We start from the raw sequence: 18887 nt of genomic DNA on the forward strand, positions 1-18887 counted from the left end.
CGGCAACAGTTCATTCACTTCAACCATTGCTCCTCTTCCATAGCCCCCCTGCAGCAGGGAGTCTCCCAAGGTTCGGTGTTTGGTCCTCTCCTCTTCATTCTCTACATCCTCCCCCTCGGCAACATCATTTGTCATCACGGTCTCCGTTTTCACTGCTATGCTGACGACATCCAACTTTACATCTCCACAACATCCATCAACCCCACAATCCACTCCACTCTCACCCACTGCCTAACAAACATCAAAAACTGGATGAATCACAACTTCCTCAAACTTAACAGCGACATCCTCACTCATCCGCAACCTCGGTGTGCTCCTCGACCCCACTCTTTCATTTGAACCCCACGTCAAGCACATAACCCGGACTGCATTCTTTCACCTCAAAAACATAGCCCGTCTCCGCCCATCACTCACCTTCTCTGCCGCTGAAACTCTCATCCATGCATTCATTACATCCAGAATCGACTACTGCAATAGCATCCTCTACGGTACACCATCTAAAACCCTCAACAGACTACAGTACATTCAGAACTCCGCTGCCCGCCTCCTCACCCACACCCGCTCACGTGAACACATCACTCCTGTCCTCCACAAGCTCCACTGGCTCCCCGTCCCTCAGCGCATCCACTTCAAAATCCTTCTTATCACTTTCAAAGCTCTCCACAACCTGGCCCCTCCTTACCTCACAGACCTGCTCCACCACCACACTCCATCTCGCTCCCTCCGCTCCTCCAGCTCCAACCTCCTGTCCCTGCCCTGTAGGACCAAGCTCCGAACCTAAGGGGGGGACAGAGCCCCTCTGGAACTCACTACCTAAACCCCTCCGTGACTGCTCTGACCTCCCCACCTTCAAGAAAGAACTCAAAACTCACCTGTTCAAAATCGCTTTTAATGTTTGATTTTATGTTGTAAATTTAGTGATATTTTATTATTGTATCTACTGTGAAGCGACTTTGAGTGTCCTGAAAAGCGCTATATAAATAAAATTTATTATTATTATTATTATTATTATTATTATTATTATTATTATTATTACAGGCGGATCGGTGCAGCGTCTGCAGTGATGCGCTCGCTGTATCGTCCGTTGTGGTGAAGAAGGAGCTGAGCCGGAAGGCAAAGCTCTCGATTTACCGGTCAGTCAACGTTCCTACCCTCACCTATGGTCATGAGCTCTGGGTAATGACCGAAAGGACAAGATCGCGGATACAAGCGGCCGAAATGGGTTTCCTCCGCAGGGTGGCTGGGCGCACCCTTAGGGATAGGGTGAGGAGTTCAGTCACACAGGAGGAGCTCGGAGTAGAGCCGCTGCTCCTACACGTTGAGAAGAGCCAGCTGAGGTGGCTCGGGCATTTGCTCAGGATGCCTCCTGGACGCCTCCCTAGGGAGGTGTTCTGGGCATGTCCCACCGGGAGGAGGCCCCTGGGAAGAACCAGGACATGCTGGAGGGACTATGTCTCTCGGCTGGCCTGGGAACACCTTGGGGTCCCACTGGAGGAACTGGAGGACATGTCTGGGATGAGGGAAGTCTGGGAGTCCCTGCTTAGACTGCTGCCCCTGCGGCCCGGCCCCGGATAAGCGGAAGAAAATGGATGGATGGATGGATATAAAATTTTAAATGCTAGTATTTTGACCACGCTACCAGGGATAATACAAAATGCAACATATTTATATAGTTCTTTATAAATATGTACATCATGTTTATATGTGACTTTTTGAAGAAAAGCCTACAAAACAATGCATTTCACATTCCCTTCACATGCAAACTCCAGTGAATTGTTGGGTATAAAGTTACTTCGTCTCCTCTCCTCCATCGCTATTGGCAACAGATGTCACAAGGTCGTTACTGCGGCAACAGATGCAGCACATCATGAAACAGACAGAAATACAGCGAGCAAACATTCAAATGTACAGGGATAAGGAGAGGCATGTTTTATTGTGGGTGAAAAGATGTATTGGTGTTATTTGTGAGGTTGCCATGTACTAAACATGGTTTTATCTTGTAACAAAATTAGATTACTGGTTAAAGTCGCATCGCAGGCCTATACAAAATTGCACTTCTATGGGGTATTAATTGTGAACAAATGTTAAGACTTTTTATTGGTCTGAAAATGCAATAGTTGCCAAAAACAACAGGTTTTAGAAGTTTCTGTTTTGTTTTTGATGCTCTAAGTCTCCCCTCCCTTATCTCCCTGCGATAACTCACTAGTCGCTAGATTATTGAAACATGCATGGATGACATCTAAAACTTCTTCTGGCATGTTTTTGATTAGTGAACAACATGGTGTCTGTGTAGACCCTCAGTCATCTAGGTCTGATCCATAGCAAACAACAAAGTTTAAATCTGTCAACTGGACAAATCTTGTAGGAGTGAAGACGTTTCGCTGCTCATCCAAGCCGCTTCTTCAGTTCTGGGCAGAATGCTGGTGGCCACTGTCTTAAATCTATCTGAGGGGAGGGGCTAACTACACTGAAACTGTAAACAACTTTCGTATCCAGTTTCAGATGAGACTACCCTATTCAACTCTTAACGACCCTGCTATTGTTCTCATTGTTCTGAGTCTGAGGATGGAGTTGTAGATGGGGGAGAGATTATGTCTCAGGCCCCCATTTCTGTTTAAGGAAGTATTCTCTTTCCTAACAAAAATAGCTTCTTTAACTCCTCTCTTAAACCATTTATTTTCTCTGGCTAAGATCTGAACTTCACTATCTTCAGAGGAGTGGTTAGTGGCTTTGAGATGAAGATGTATGGCGGATTGGGGTCCAGAGGAACTCTCACGCCACTGTTGGTACATCCTCTTATGGGGTAGCTGTTTAGTTTCTCCAATGTAACGCTCACTGCACTCTTCACTACACTGGATGGAGTAGACTACATTACTTTGTTTATGGCTCAGGGTTTTGTCCTTAGGGTGAGCCAATTTTTTGCCTTAAAGTGTTTGTAGGCTTGAAAAAGACAAGAATCTCATACTGTTTAAAAATTCTCTGACGTTTTTCAGACACACCCATAGTGTAAGGAATGGTAACACCTCTCCTTCTCGGTTCAGATTCCCTGTTGTCCTGTTTTTTAGCTCTCTTCGATCCATTGAAGGCCCATTTTGGATATCCACAAGCAGAGAAGGCTTTCTCCACATGTTGCTCCTCTTTTACTTTTCCCTCTGTGTTTGTAGGCACTACTTGAGCTCTGTGTTGAAGTGTCCAGATCACTCCGAGTTTGTACTGCAGTGGATGGTGTGAATCAAATAGCAGGTATTGGTCGGTATTGATGTTTGAATCCACAGCAGTAATATGTGCAGTAAAAGGCTCCAGATCCTGAATTTAGATTTTGGTCCAGTTGTCATCCACATATCGAAACCAATGTGTGGGTGGCGTACCTGGAAATGAGGCCAAAGCCTCCTGTTCAAATTGTTCCATGTATAAGTTACCCTTGATAAGAGAGACAGGTGAGCCCATGGAACAATCGTGGATTGGCCTGTAGAAGTTTCCTCTAAACTGGAAATATGTGGTATTAAGACAAATTTCTAGCAGTTTGCAGATTTGTTCTGGTGTCAGTTTAGTTCTCTCTTAGCTTAGTATCCTGCAGTAGCCTCCTCTTTGCTGCCTCCACCACTACTGATGTGGTGATACAACTGAAAAGAGAGGTCACATCAAATGAAACCATGACCTCATCTTAATCAAATGGAAGATGCTTGATTTTGCTCACAAATTTTGCTGTGTTCTCAATATGGTGCTCCGTGTTGCCCACCAGAGGAGCCAGGATGGTCTTCAGATGTTTGGCCACATTGTATGTGATAGAATCAGCACAACACACAATGGGTCTGAGGGGTACTCCTTCTTTGTGGATCTTAGGGAGGCCATAGATACAAGGAATGGAATCACCAGGATAGAGTCTGTAATACAGCTGTCTATCAATGACTTCCTCCTTCTCCAGCTTCTGTAAGTAGGCTGTGATTTTCTTCTTGTAAGAAGCAGCTTGGATGAGCAGCGAAACGTCTTCACTCCTACAAGATTTGTCAATTTGACAGATTTAAACTTCATCGTTTCAAGCATCAACATTTTGCCAGCTGACAAAGGGAGATGCAACGTGATCCTAAACTTAGCTGATTACGAGGCTAAAGTGAACAGCCTCCTCAGTGACACCGCCACCTATGAACTGCTGAAACGAACTGAAACCAGTGGGTACAATAAGAAAATCATAGACTGCTTACAGAAGCTGGAGAAGCTACTTGGTACTTGGATGAGCAGCGAAACATCTTCACTCCTACAACAATTTGTCCAGTTGACAGATTTAAACTTCGTTGTTTGCTATTATTACATGGTAGAAAACTCAGACAGGTCGATCAACCAACAACAGTTAAAAACAATAGTTTTTACTGAATTTGGTTTGTAGGCATGTTGAGCATATGAACGGTCGGATATCAATTTATTCTAGCTGATCTGATATTTGACTTGCTGTTGTGGCTGATAACCGATATTTGCTGATGTTGAAAATGTATGTTAAGTTGTAATAAAGTTCACACATTAACTTAAAAAAAAAAAATCAATTTCAATATCAGACAGTATGATATATGAAAAACTCTTGCATGTCACCGATACAGATATTAAAACAGGTATATTTACCATTCCTAATTTTGAAAGCACAAGTATAAAAACAACCTTATGTAAATTGAGAGAAAACCAGTTGCTATGCTGTTTATTGTCAACAGAAAGTTGTTTATCCAAAATAGTGCACTGTTTTGACAGTCTAGACTCACTTGAATCATGAAAACATTTATAGAGCATTATTTACATTCAGACCAGACAGCACCTAAATGGCCACTCAGGATCTCAGTCATCAGAAACACTCAGAGAAGGACTTCAAATCAACAGGAAAGACCAGAGAAGGACTAAACCATCATAGAAGAGAGCTGGAGAGACACAAGACTAGAGTCATTTAGGAAACTAGGAAAGACGAAAGAAACTGTCGATTTATCCAGGACCGGGCCATATGGCAAAGTAATTATGGCAAAATAATTACTCACAGTTTCCTCATGTGGATCAAACACAGTTTTTGATTTCATTTATTGTGTCCCTTTAAAACAAATACAAAATTTCTTTCAATTTTAATTTCAAGCAAATAAACAAGACAGACGTTTGATCAATGTCATTTAATGTGAACTCCTTCAAAGTTGCTCCAAACCACATGCTTTTACTGACAAAGCATTGGCTTTAGACCTCTCCATTAAAAAGACCCAATTGTTGATGTATGATGTACATGACCAACTGGAGGTTTTGTTAGACTTTAATCTAAGCTTTATTTTAACACAATCTGACCAGAAAGAACTGATTTAGAACTTAGAAGTGTCATTTTTCAGTTAGTCACTCAATCAAGTACCTTAACAGGACCTTGAATAGTGATGTGACTGACTCGGCTCTTTTGAACAGTCATAATATATATTTCAAATTATTATTATTTTATTTAAATCTTCATTGTTTCAAAGGGTAAACTCACTCCTACTGTCAGGTTGAACTATTTTAAGCAGATCTGAGCCTTGGTTATTTCTCTCTGTGATTAGTTTGTGGATACAATTATTTTTCACTTTGACTTCTGTCATATTATTGAATAGTAAAAGAGCCTTTTGAAACATCCAAAAGATTCAGCTCCCACAAAGGAGCCGAAAGTCCTATCAGTAATCATTAATGCTTGTTCTGATCACAGGCCCCTGAAAAATGTGTGGTTTTCTTGAGTTTTCAAGGAGCGTTTGCCAATGGGCGCTTTGTGTCTCCATGGTAACTCCTGAACATTCCACCATAAAGGTACATGTAGAACACCCCCAGTGTGATGCCACATGCAAAGCATATTACAAGCTAAAATGAACTGCCACTGAAGTTAAAAAAATAAATAAATTATAATTTACTGCCACTGAATCAAGTCAAGATTAGCTGTTAATGTGGTCTGAAATAACAAGACAAACCAAATTAATCAATGATACAATCTGAAAATGAAATAGTTAAACATATTATCCAAACTCTATGGTAAAGAATGATTATTTCTAGTAGCAACCTCAATTCTTCATGTAATTTTCAGAGTTGTCATTTGTCCCACACTGTTGGAGGCAGCAAAGGACTCATTAATCACATCATGTTTCCTTAGGTCCAATGCTCAGTAAATGTTACACAGTGAAGGATATTTAGAGACAAAGAGAAAAACAGACTGTCCCTGAAGGTAACGCACAAGCAAACACTACTACTCCGTTAGCTAACACCTCACAGGCGGGATTAGCATTAACATACTGTTAGCAACAGCCACAATAACCTAGATTTTTTTTTTTTTTTTTACCAAGATAAAAATTAATTCCCAAAACGTAACAAATAAGTAAGCAATAGTGCAAATTCTGAGTTTCAAAACTTTTCTGGTTGAGTGTCTGCCACCTGTTTGTTTCCAGGGAGAAGTTAATGCTTTGCCTGAAATGTTCCACACTATGGCATTAAACTTCTCCATGAAGACAAAGTATCTTAATATTTAGGATAGCTTTTTTCAGACGGCAAACTGTAACTGGGCTGGAGCGCCCAATTGCAACCAATCAGAGTACTGCTTTTGGTGTTTACTACCAGGATGGATGAGAAATAAAAAGATAGCTTCAGACAGTGCACAGTGGTCTAATTTTGTCACAATGTGCTGCTTTTACAATATACTCTGGGCAAAAATACAAAATGTACAAATCTACATAAAAATGTATGCATGTATGTATGTAACTTTCTGGAGGTGGAAAGTCAACTGCATGATTCCATCTAAATAAAAAGTGAAACCCATACTCAACCAGGACTATAGAAGGCCACATTTACTTAAGTACTGATCTTGGCTTAATGGGAATAAACCAGGTCATAACAGGAGTACTGGAATCTAGACTAGCACTAATCTAGTCCTAAAACAGGGACTAGACTTTGACTAAAACAGGGACTAGACTTGGACCAAACCAGGACTAGCCCACTCTTGTTTTATTTTGATTCAATGCTTCTTGGAAACCCTGATTGCTCCAAGCCTATTCCAGTGATGGCTCTGTGACCTTGAATAACCCTCATAACTGCCAGCTAATCAACTAAAGGACTACATTTCCCATGAGGCTTAGCATTCTGGAGTGCCTCACTCCAAAGAGCACAGACCTAATGAGAGAGCAGTGTCTGATTTCCCTGGAGGAAATTTGGGGGAGTGGATGAACAACAAACATTTTTCAACTCAAGATTAATAAAAGGAAAAAGACTGAAACTACATGAAGAACTAGGGCTGAAGTCGACAAAAGGAATTCTTGGTGGACTAAAAACCTGTTCTGCCAACAGATTAGTTGACTAAAAAGGGGGCATGGCCAAAGCAACAGTATGTAACTTTATGGAAATAGAAAGTTAAACCATACTTTGGAACAATCTCCATAGAGGTACATAAATTTATGCCATACAGTGGAATATTATAGCCAAAATAACAATATTTCCATAGAAACAAGCAGCAGTCAGGTTTGTGGAGATGCAAGACCACTCTAAGGACTAGGACTAATTTTCAGTTAGTTTTTCAGTCAATTTTTCAAATCATATGCTTTTACTAACAGAGGACTGTCTGGAGGCCTCTCCATTAAAAAAGATCTTATATGTTCCTGTATAAGGCCTTATATGTTCCTCTATATAAAGAAGGTATATAGACATAGTTTTCAACCATAAATAACCAACTCAAATCCAAATGTCAGTCTATAATGCATTAGTCTTGCACAGCACTTTTTCAAACACTCAAAAATCACTTTACAGTTGTATGCATTATTCATTCACTCCATACTCAGTGATGGTAAATTACTTATAGCCACAGCTGCCTTGGGCCAGACTGACAGATTTACAGTACAATTTTGAACAAAAACAAGAAAAACCAGGAGCATTAAAACTTGAGAGAATGTTGAAATAATAACTGATAAACTCATCAAAGAATCCCATCCATTTCAGAATGGGTTTTTCTCAAAACCTAGACAACTTGCATTGGTAGTGGGCCACGTCCTTTCAATCCAAGGCCAGTGTCCTTCCTCAGTCCAAACAGACAGCTTATGGAACAGAGTGGATGAGCAGCAGCAGCAAAAATGGCGCTTTCTCATTCTTCTTTTCCAAAATTATTATTATTTGAAGTTGATGCTCTGCTTTTGCTGCATTACAGCTCCATGCAAGCATTTTTTTTTCTTCAGAAAGACCAAATACACTATGGGTAAATTTGCTTCAAGGCAGTGAAGGATACACTTATGTATCCTTGGTAAAATTCTGAAATGCAAACCAAACAGAAGACACATGCCTATGGAGAATGACTTGAACGACGTGGATGCCCTGCCATGCCCAGAATAGAGGTAGGGCCAAGTACACAGGCTTTGAGAAATACCCATGTTTGTAAATGTCTCAACTTAAGGTGTTACACAATATTTAAATTAAAAACACAATATTGTGTTCTTAGCAAACAACATTATGTTACCATAAACACTTCCATTTGTCCATTTGGATTCTATTGTGATATATGGCTTCCAATCACTAATTTACTCACCATATTCATACATGAAGTGTTTTGACCTGTTCCTGAACTCTTCCAAAAGGCCTTCATTACCCAAAAGGCCTTGCTTCTATGGCTGAGTGATTGTAGCTGGCCCTGATTTATAATTACAGATAATGGATGTGCTTTATGAATGTTTTATGCTTAACTCCAGACAATAAATAAATGATAAATGCCAAATCTGCCCAGCAACAGCACAATTACAGCTCAAGCATTAGTCACTGGTTTTCTGCGGTTCTGATTGGTCATAAAAATGTACACTCAGGTTTAAATAGGAGCAGGTGGGAGTGGAGGAGGGTATTCTGGTTTCCGCTATTGCTATTAGTCAGATGTCCTCCCATCCTCCTATATCCCTGTGTATCATGTCACCCCAGTCTCTCTCTCTCTAAAACCTTCAAATCAGACTAGAAATCTAGGGGTATCCTCCCATATCCCTGTAGCGTTAGTCTCAGATGGGGGCAGGTAAAAAGTCTCTAGTTAATCTGCAGATATTGTGGTTGGATAAATACAGCTACATTGTGCTGGAGTTTGTGCTAGAGTTTAGTAAGTCTTGTCTGAGTTTAGTCCTTGTTTAGTCCAAGTTAAGTCCTGGTTTGTTTATCTTTTAGACCCAGTTAAGTTAAGGTTTAGACCTGGATTAGCTATGATTTAGTACATTGGAAATTACTCTGTTTTTTTTTTGTTTTGTTTTGTTGTTGTTTTTTTATCACACATTTGCATATTAGAACTTAGAAGATTAAAGAATCATATTGTACTTAATAATGAAATAAATACTTATAACGTATTAAAAAGTACCTCTTCAAATGAGATATTGAAATGGTAAAGGTTTCCATTTTTGTCAAAAATCTGATGCATACTAATATTATAATGTATAGAGCTCATAATTGCAGTTTCTGTTCACTGCGGCCCTTGTGAGTCATTGCACAGAAGAGAGGAAGAGAGAAAGAGAGAGAGGAAAGAAGAAAGACAGAGAGAGGGAGGAAAGACAGAAAGAAAAGAGAGAGAGGAAAGACAGAGAGAGCGAAAGAGACAGAAAGAAAAAAGAGAGAGGAAAGACAGAGAGGGCGAAACAAGCAAGAGATGAGAGAGAAAAGAGAGAGGAGAGCGAGAGAGAGAGAAGACAGAGGGAGAGAGGAGAGGAAATAGGGATAAAGAAGACAGAAGGAAATAAACAGAGAGGGGAGAGAGAAAGACAGAGAGAAAATGAGAGGGATAATGAAGGAAAGGGGGGTAGAGAAAGAGTGAGAGAAAACAAGAGAAAGAATGGGAGAGAAGTAGAGAAACAGAGGAGAGAGAGATAATGAAAGGAGAGAAAAAGAAATATACAACTAACAGAGGGGGAGAGAGAAAGAGAGGTAGTGTCATGATCCTGCATTTTCTATCTCCCTGTGTGCTTTCCCCTCCCTCACCTGTTTGAGCCTGGAGCTGGGCGGAGTTCCTGGCTCCTCCTGCGCGCACCTGGAGCGCATCAGCGCAATTACTCCCACCTGCTGCGGAGTATAAGAGGAGCCAGGACTAGACACTCGGGGCAAGATCGTTGTCGTTCCTGCGTTGCTCCACCCTGTTCTGTGCTGGATCATCTGCATATCTACACCCTGTTCGGTGCCGGATCCTGCGCGTGTCTTCACCCTGCTTGCTGGACTGTCCCTGCTCCGCCCCTGCTTCAACCCTGCTTCCCAGCCCTGGTACTGTCTTGGCTTCTCTGCACTCCACGTTACTGGGCCCTGGCTTGCACTCTGCTCCCTGCCCTGGTGCTGCCTGCATCGTTGTCTCCGCTGCACTCTACGTTCCGCTCCTGGATCCTGGCCCGCACCTGGCTTCCTGCTCACCACCAGATCAGCCCTTGTTTCTGTAATATTATTTCACAATCTGTAAATAAACACCATAAATCTGCCCCGAGTCTGCACTCTTTGGTCCGCTACACCCACCGTTACGACAGGTAGACAGAGTAGACAGAGAGAGAATGTGCAGGTTTGGGCAGGATCCCTATTAGCACATCCCTCTGCTGTCAGAGAAATAAACAACCACATGAAATGGTGTGATGAAAACAGAACTCTAATTCGCTCCAATGGGACTGTCTGAATCATTAGTAAATAAAAAGACAGGATGAATTTTAACAGCTCAACAGTTTTTAAGTTGTGCATTTAACTATGAAAATAAATTGCATATTTATTTCAAAGTAAAAAACATGCTTTTTGACTGGAATGTGAAACAAAATTTAAAAAAGTGCTTTTACAAAAACTACACAACATTGAACATTGATAAATTTGAACTAACATAGCATTTTACTTTTTCTGAGAGAAGTAAGCTCTTTGTTGCTTTGCAAGCATTCTAAATCTAGGGCTGAATGCTGTTAAAGCCATCCTCAAGCACATGTGAAGGTGGTCATTGGTGAGCCTGGAACTGTATTTGTTTTTGATGATGTTCATTATGGAGAAAGCAGCTTCACAGCAGTATGTTGAACCAAACATACACAATATGTGCAGGGCTACTTTCTTTAGTTTTGGGAAAGATGTCTCTGAAACTAATTGGATTCAGAAAGATTCAGCATCTCTTTCACTAACTTGCTCTTTCAGCACCACATTTGACTGGAGATCTGCAAGTTCCATCTGAAGAAGTCCTGCATTTGCCCATATGAAACTGTCATTGGCTTCTCTGGAAAACCTCCTTATGTCAGTAAGGACCTCCTTATGATTAACCATGAAAGATTTTGAATGAAAACAGTAAGCTGCTCTCCAAGGTTGAAACTGTCAAATCGTTTTCCAAAATTGGCAATGAGTTTCTCAACAAAATGTTGAAAACTGGACTTCTCTCCCTCAACTTGTTCCTTGACAGTTGGGAAGTGAGTGAAGTCTCCCTGCAGGTCTTCCCTGAACAGCTCCAGCTTTCTTTGGAATGCACGGATAGCTGCCATTAAATCACAGACAGAATTGCCTTTGCCTTGTAGTTTTAAGTTAAGTTGATTCAGGTGTGATGTGATATCAACCAAGAAAGCTACACAGTCCATTTTTTCTTTGTCATCCAAGAACATCTGAAATTGTGTTGCTCTTTGGCTCTTCAGCTGCCCTAAGAAAGCTGTGATTTCCTTGACCAAAAGCGCTCCAAAACCCTGCCTTTGCTGGTCATTAGCATTTGCCTCAACTTCTCTGAGGAACTCTCTGAGTAGGCGTTATTGGAGGGATGAAGATGCTCTGAGGAAGTTTATCATTCTCATCATTGTGTTCATCACTTCAGCATACTGATCTGAGAGTATGGCACATAAGACAGACTGGTGTATTATGCAGTGATAAGAGATGAGTTCAGGGTGCTCCTCTTTCATTCTAGCCACTGCTCCTTTCTCTTTGCCTATCATGGCAGGGGCTCCATCTGTAGTTATTGAAACTACTTTTTCAGGTCTATTCCCCTTTTTGTTAGAAGCTCCTTTATGGCTAGGTAGATATCCTCACCTCTTGTATTGCTCTCCAGAGATACCAGTCCTAGCAGATCTTCACAGATCCTCTTTTCATCTTTGTTAAAGAATCTTACAAAAAATCAAAGCTGTGCATTGTCTGTAATATCAGTAGATTCATCTACTGCTAAACTTATGCATTCTGACTTCTAAATGGTTTCATCAAGCTGGGCCACAACATCTTTTGCTAATATCTCAGAATTATTTGTGGCTGATGATGCTGACAGTGGGACCTGACTTATTTTTTCACAAATCTCTTCTTTTTGCTTTCCGTCAAATAAGGTTTCAGCAACTGCAGTCATGCAGTTTTTGACAATCACTCCGTCACTGAATGGCTTTTTATGTTGACCCAAAATCCACACAACTCGAAGAGAACACTCGGTAGCTCGTTGTTGTGCAGTGAATGAATTGACCATGATTCTGGTGGAACGATCATATCTTGCACGTAAATCGCAGATTTTTTTGTGCCCGGATTGCAGATTCGGGCGGATAAGTTTGTGGAAATGCGCCGTGCTTAGTTTCAAAGTGCCGTTTAACATTGCCGCTTTTTACGAGAGCGACAGTTTCTGAACATATGAGACACACGGGTTTTGTACTGCCGTCTGGTAGGATGAGTAGTATTGTAGTAGTATTGATCAGTCCATTCTTCTTTAAAAGTTCTATTTTCCGTGTCCACCTTTCTTTTTTTAGAGCTTGTCATACCTTCTCCCCGTAAAGCTAAGCCGCTGCTGTCTGTGTGTGAATCTGCGCGTCTAAAAATAGATTACGCCACCTTCCCCAAATACGCTGATCTCATTGGCTGACCCGCACCGTGTGTGGCTCTCTTAAAAACTTCACCGTATCACTCCGCCTCATTCGGAGGTTAGATAATGCGCGCATTATAAACTTTGAAATTCACCAGATATAGGCTAAAAAAGCTCGGGTCCGGATCCGGACCAGAGTCCTCCTTCTTGTGACCAGGGTTCTAGAGAGTCGAAACTTTATAAAGAGGTATAACACAAGATGTTGGCTTGGCTCATAGCAAATACTTCTCCAAATGTCACATGATAATATATATATATATATATATATATATATATATATATATATATATATATATATATATATATATATATATATATATATATATATTCAAACTTTGAAAATTCAATGAAAGTCATGTCTTAGTGCTAAGACAGTGCTTTAAAGTCTTGTTAAATCCAGACAGAACAAAGTAAATATACTTTTTACAGACAGAGAAGGAGCAGCAGGATTTGAGCTTAAAAAGGCAATTATTTTCTCCGTTTCAGAGTGGACACGGATCTTGCTGACCTCCTGCTCATACTGCAACCATGGGACCAACTAATAAAGGTCATCTCTTCTCCTCTGCTCCATCTGATCCTCGCCTCTGCATCCTCTGCTCCATCTGACCCTCTCCCTCCACTGTACCATATATTCACTGTTCTTCCGGTGCAACATATATTCACTGTGCTTCCTCTGTATCATATATTCACTGGCCCTCCTCTGTACCATATATTCACTGTTCCTCCTCTGCACCATATAGTCACTGTTCGTCCTCTGTACCATCTGCTTGTACTTTTGTTTATTTATCTCTACTGTTACCATGGGACACCTGCCTCTTCCCCCGCCCCTTTTGCAGCATCGTCATGACAACCATTCACACTGTCACTGACCACAAATTATCAAGAGCTGCTGCCTGATACTTATCACAGCGATGCATTCAAGTGCACATGACAATTACAGGACAAACCAGAATTAACCACAATGCATGTTAGTGGATTGTCTATATCACAGTCTATATATCACAAGATTAATAATAGATGGACAACATAAACTAGTTTAGTCAAAAGATCTAATTTGAAAATAGAAAGCAAAAAAAAAAAAAAATGAATTAAAGGTACAGTATGTAACTTTCTAGAGGTAGCACATTATCTACAAGATTCCATGGAAATAGAAAGTTAAAGCATACTTTGGAACATTCTTCATGGCATTTAAGCCATACAGTGGAATATTATAGGCAAACAACTATGGAAACCAGCAGGAGAAAAGTCAGGTGTTTAGTCTTTAGTTAGCTGGCTAGAATGTCACATACTATGACTTTAAATTGAAACTGAACAAACTTTGAACTTTGAAAGAATTGCATCTGCGTTATTGAAAGATTTTCTTCAACTGCAGCAAATTGAAGGTTTGAATCCTGGTCACAGATCTTAAAATGTGTTCTCTGGGTTTGGTCCTGGTTTGTTCCTCTTGATCCTCTTCGTCTTTTTCTAGGCCTAGGCTGTGTTCACACTACTCCCTACTTAAGGCACTATTTAGGGGTCACGCCATTTTCAGTGACGTCCGAATGTTCAGTGTACTAAAAATGCTTCTTGGAAAGTAATGTCCAGCACAGTCACTAGACCGGCAAATATAGAACACAATGCATTGTGAGGGTTGAGGGGAAAAAGCGACAGCTCTTTAACTAGACACAACATGACTGAATGAAAACAGATAGACTCTGATTTATCGCACTATTGAGCCCTGATAATTAATAAACCACTCTTAAATAAACCGGTATGGCGTAAAGTTGCAAGCATTAGGTGTTTACCTTAGCTTGAGCTATTAAAAGAGCAAGAATTTCCACATCTCAGACAAAGAGCTAATGAGTCACTATGAATCTGATGCAGTTTGACAAAAACTTGAATGATTATTATTAGTTCATAAATGTGTGTCAGTCTATTCTAATCATTATTTATGAACTAAATCAAGACTTTGACTTTAACAGTACATTTATTTTGTTTCACTTGTCAGTTAAAAGAAAACATGTGTATATATGTGTGTGTGTGTGTGTGTGTATATATATATATATATATATATATATATATATATATATATATATATATATATATATATATATATATATATATATAGAGAGAGAGAGAGAGAGAGAGAGAGAGAGAGAGAGACTGATAGGGGCTAGGGGGGGTCATTCAAACACAGCCCTAGTTAAGTTCGGAGTTTAGTCCCAAATTTGAAGAGGTGTGTGCAAATGTGAATGCAGACTGTGAAAGTGCACTGTGTAACTTATTTAGAATGTTCCACTTTATGATGTTAAATGTATCTATCTCCATGGGGACATGAATATAATGAGGAGAAAAACTTTAAAATATATAGTAAGTCCAAACCAAGTACTATTCAGTGTAATATGTCATTGTAAAACCGCTTAATCGAATGCACCAAAACTCTTTTCTCTTTGGGCTCTCTTCCATTTTCACATTGGACAAACTGTGACTAAACCCGACTGTAGTGTTAAATGGAGCTACATGGTCACCTGCCTCTGCCCACCTGCTCCTGAACCACTCACACACACTCACCACATCTGCTCACATTCACTCTGCACTGTAAAAAAGGCACAGAACTGAAGCATACTGTAGCGTCAGTCTGTCAGCAACCGCACTGCAAAAAAGGGACTTATTCATGGAAATGAGAGTTGTAATACTATGATTTTAAAGTTGATTTTGGCACTAAAGAAAAGCTTATTCCTTCAAATAGACAGATATTATACAGCTACAGATACCTATAATAATAATAATAATAATAATAATAATAATAATAATATATGTTTTTGATGATATGACAGCACTCTAACGTGGCTTGAAGCTCACAATAGTAAATTTTGCGTAATAAATGACCTTTAAATTGTAGTGAAGTTCAGAAATTTACTTTTCACTTTTGTCAAAAATAAATAAATGAAAAAAACAACAAACATAAGATGCATTGGTGTACAGTGAACTCTAATGTGCTACCATCGACATCTTATCATCACAATTGTATATTAGCACATTATGATTTTCTGCTATGTTTGCTCATAGAGATTGACTCTTTAACATGATTTTTACATAGCTTACAACCACCAGTGAATAAACATAGCGAACGAGTGTAGCACTTTAAGAGCCATTTTTGTATGAGATTGTCGAGCTGTAATCACAAAGAAAATTTGATAAATTGCATAGCGAATAACTTCAATATATTTCGTAGAAATTGAAAAAAAAAAAAAAAAGTAGTTTAAATAAAAGGAAAATAGGCACGTTTATGTAACTCCTTCTGCCTGCGCTGGCCACTCAAAGCCCTTCACATCAATGGAACCAACCACCCATCCACACATTCATTCACACACTGTACACACGCACTGTAGGCAAAGTAGGTTAAGTGTGTTGCCCCAGGACACAACAGCAGCAGCTAATCAATAGTTTCCCAATGATAAAAAAAATAATAATAATATAAAAAATGCATGAATGTTGCCATAGCGATTACCAATTCAGAACAAATCCATGTAGTCCAAAGTTAACAAAACACAGCATAGGTGAAAATTGAATGAAAATTATGAATAGGCAAAAGCAGGAGCAAGGATTGAATCACAAAACTTCAGGTCAGATGGAAAATTCTCTGGCACTACCTCTGCACTAGGGGTGTTGAGAACAATCGCAATTTAATTGAAATTGCAATTTGAATGGATACAATTAGCGTATCAAAAAGACTGCAGTTTTTTGAAGTACCGATATTTCCTCCACAAACAACAAAATCTCCCATCTTATTCTGCAATAAAAACTGCAAACCCTGTAGTTTAGATCTGTACAAACATGTTCCAAAATGTGATCTTATATTAGTTTGTCAGTTCAGATTTCAGTCTTTTTGTCAATTCTTCTACTTTTAACTAGGCCTATGACAGTAAACACTGTGTCTATGTACGTTCAGTGCATTTATAGATGGAAAAATTATTTTTGGAGGTCAATATTTATCATGGGTATTTTTTCTTTGTAGTAGTGGGTAATTTTTTGTTATTTTTTTGTACTTTTGTGACTATTTGAGCTGTAGAGGTTTGAATAAATACCTTCTAAGTGTTAAATTTATTTATTGCAGGTCATGTTCATTAACAATACTGCAAATATAGAATAGTTATGTTGTGGAACTCCTCCTTTAGGTTTTATTGTGTCAGTGGCATAATGGCATCCAGTATGATCGTTTATAGTCTATATTTTCTTCACTGATATATCGTATTTCAAAATGTGTTATCGTGACAGACCTACTTTGAACAGTTTATTAAAACATAAGTCACTCACATAAGTCCACTTGCATTTTTATTTATTTATCTATTTTTTATTTATCATAAGCTCTTTTTCAGTAAGAGCAATATTTTTCACCTGCTTAAAAGTGCACTATGCAACTTTTTTGATGGAGGGTCTGCCACCCACTTGTCTCCATGGAGATGTTATTGCTTCACCTGATTCACAGTATGACTATAAACATAATCAGCATGACTATAAACATAATCAGTATGACTATAAACATAATCAGTATGACTATAAACATATCTATCTCCATAAAGACAAGCAGCTGATGCCACAAGAGTAAGTTAAGGTCAGATCTGTGGAGAGGCAACCTCACTCACAGTAAGAAAACAATGTTTCTCAAGATATGAAAACACATATAATGAAGTAAATGCCAGGTAGATTAGTTTAATGCAACACTGTGGAACATGTCAGGCAAAGCAATAAATGTCCTTTGATACATGCTGGTGGCACACTCCCTTATCCGAAAAGTTACACAGTGCATCCTTATTTATACTAACTGCTGTTCCACCTGTTTTCTAGTATCAAACAAAATTATTTCTGCAAAACTGCAAACTTAAAACCATTCTTTTCTATATATGGGTGATGATAAGAAAGGAGGACCGTTCCCATAGTGATTAACAATCCGACACAAAAACTTGTACATCTTTTGAATGGGAAAAAGCCCTCAAAATGTTGCATTTACCAGGAAACCCATGGATAGGCTCCCAATTTTGCTTGACTATATTCTTGTTCATATCAGTCTTGTTCATTTTGTGATGAGTAACGTCAACAATACTGAACAATACTCTAAAGGCTAAAGGCTCTAGACTATACATCACTCTAACTAAGATAAAACCTCCCCTGAATGAAAGATCACTGTTTGGTTTTGCAGTGCGCGCAGCTGTGATTGGCTCCGGTAGCGGCTCCTCTCTCCGCAATGCCCGTAGTGTGTCGCGTTTCTGTGCCGCCCAGACACATCTCTGGCCCCACGGAATTCCGCGCTCGTCTCCGTGCTTTTATCCAGCCCACGACACCGCTCCAGTGCACCGTTTGACAGCCGAACAGCATTACATAAACCTAATCAATGCACTCGCGGCTATAAATAATTCAGTGTCTACAGCAGTCATGAGCAGGCGAGGTGAAGGCACTGCGGAGCGGGTAGCCAGGCCCACAAATCCCCCCTATCCCCCGGTGCTCAAAACATCCAACGTACATTTACAAATAAGCTACGTAAAGGCGATAACGAATGCGACTGGGAGAGTGGCTGGTGCATTGTTTGAGCGCGTAATTATCTCGTTTATGCCCCAGACAACATAACACCTGCAGCGGAGGAAAGCGTCGCCTGGATGGGGGGAAAACAGATACGGGGCTGGTTCACGCCTTGGACGCAGAAAGCAAGTCAATATTTGGACAGAAACCTGTAATTCAGAAAGAGACAGGAATTTAAACGACTGACCTGGTGTGCGTAAAGACGGGGATCCCGAGTGTTCTGCGGCCGTGGAGCGAGTGATGCCCGTGTCCCGAAGACTTCCTCCTCCTTTTCTCTCTCTCTCTCTCTCTCTCTCTCTCTCTCTCTCTCTCTCTCTCTCTCTTCTTTCCCTGTGGCACGATTCATTTATGATAATTAAGAGAACCTGTTACAACTTGTGTGTTTGCATTCAGGGTGAAGCACCGCCATTCTGGCAAAAGAAAGCAACTATAAAAGAGTGTTATTTTTGACTGATAAGAAGACAGTTTAGCTTTATATAGACATGAATTAACATTAGATTACAATTGCAAGCTAGTGGCAGTATTTTTGGGTTTAAGA

General features: G+C 39.9%; 1 protein-coding gene across 1 annotated transcript in view; it reads right to left on the reverse strand.

Moving 5' to 3' along the window:
• The window catches only part of cplx2b (complexin 2b), a 122487-nt gene extending 103846 nt beyond the window's left edge, over positions 1–18641 (reverse strand). The window contains exon 1 of the mRNA XM_055224956.1: positions 18537–18641. The gene's annotated coding sequence lies outside the window, so the exon portion shown is untranslated. The remainder of the gene's footprint in view (positions 1–18536) is intronic.
• Between the last annotated feature and the right edge of the window lie 246 nt (positions 18642–18887).

Source organism: Periophthalmus magnuspinnatus, chromosome 10 (genome assembly GCF_009829125.3).
Source record: "Periophthalmus magnuspinnatus isolate fPerMag1 chromosome 10, fPerMag1.2.pri, whole genome shotgun sequence".
Lineage (NCBI taxonomy): Eukaryota > Metazoa > Chordata > Actinopteri > Gobiiformes > Gobiidae > Periophthalmus > Periophthalmus magnuspinnatus.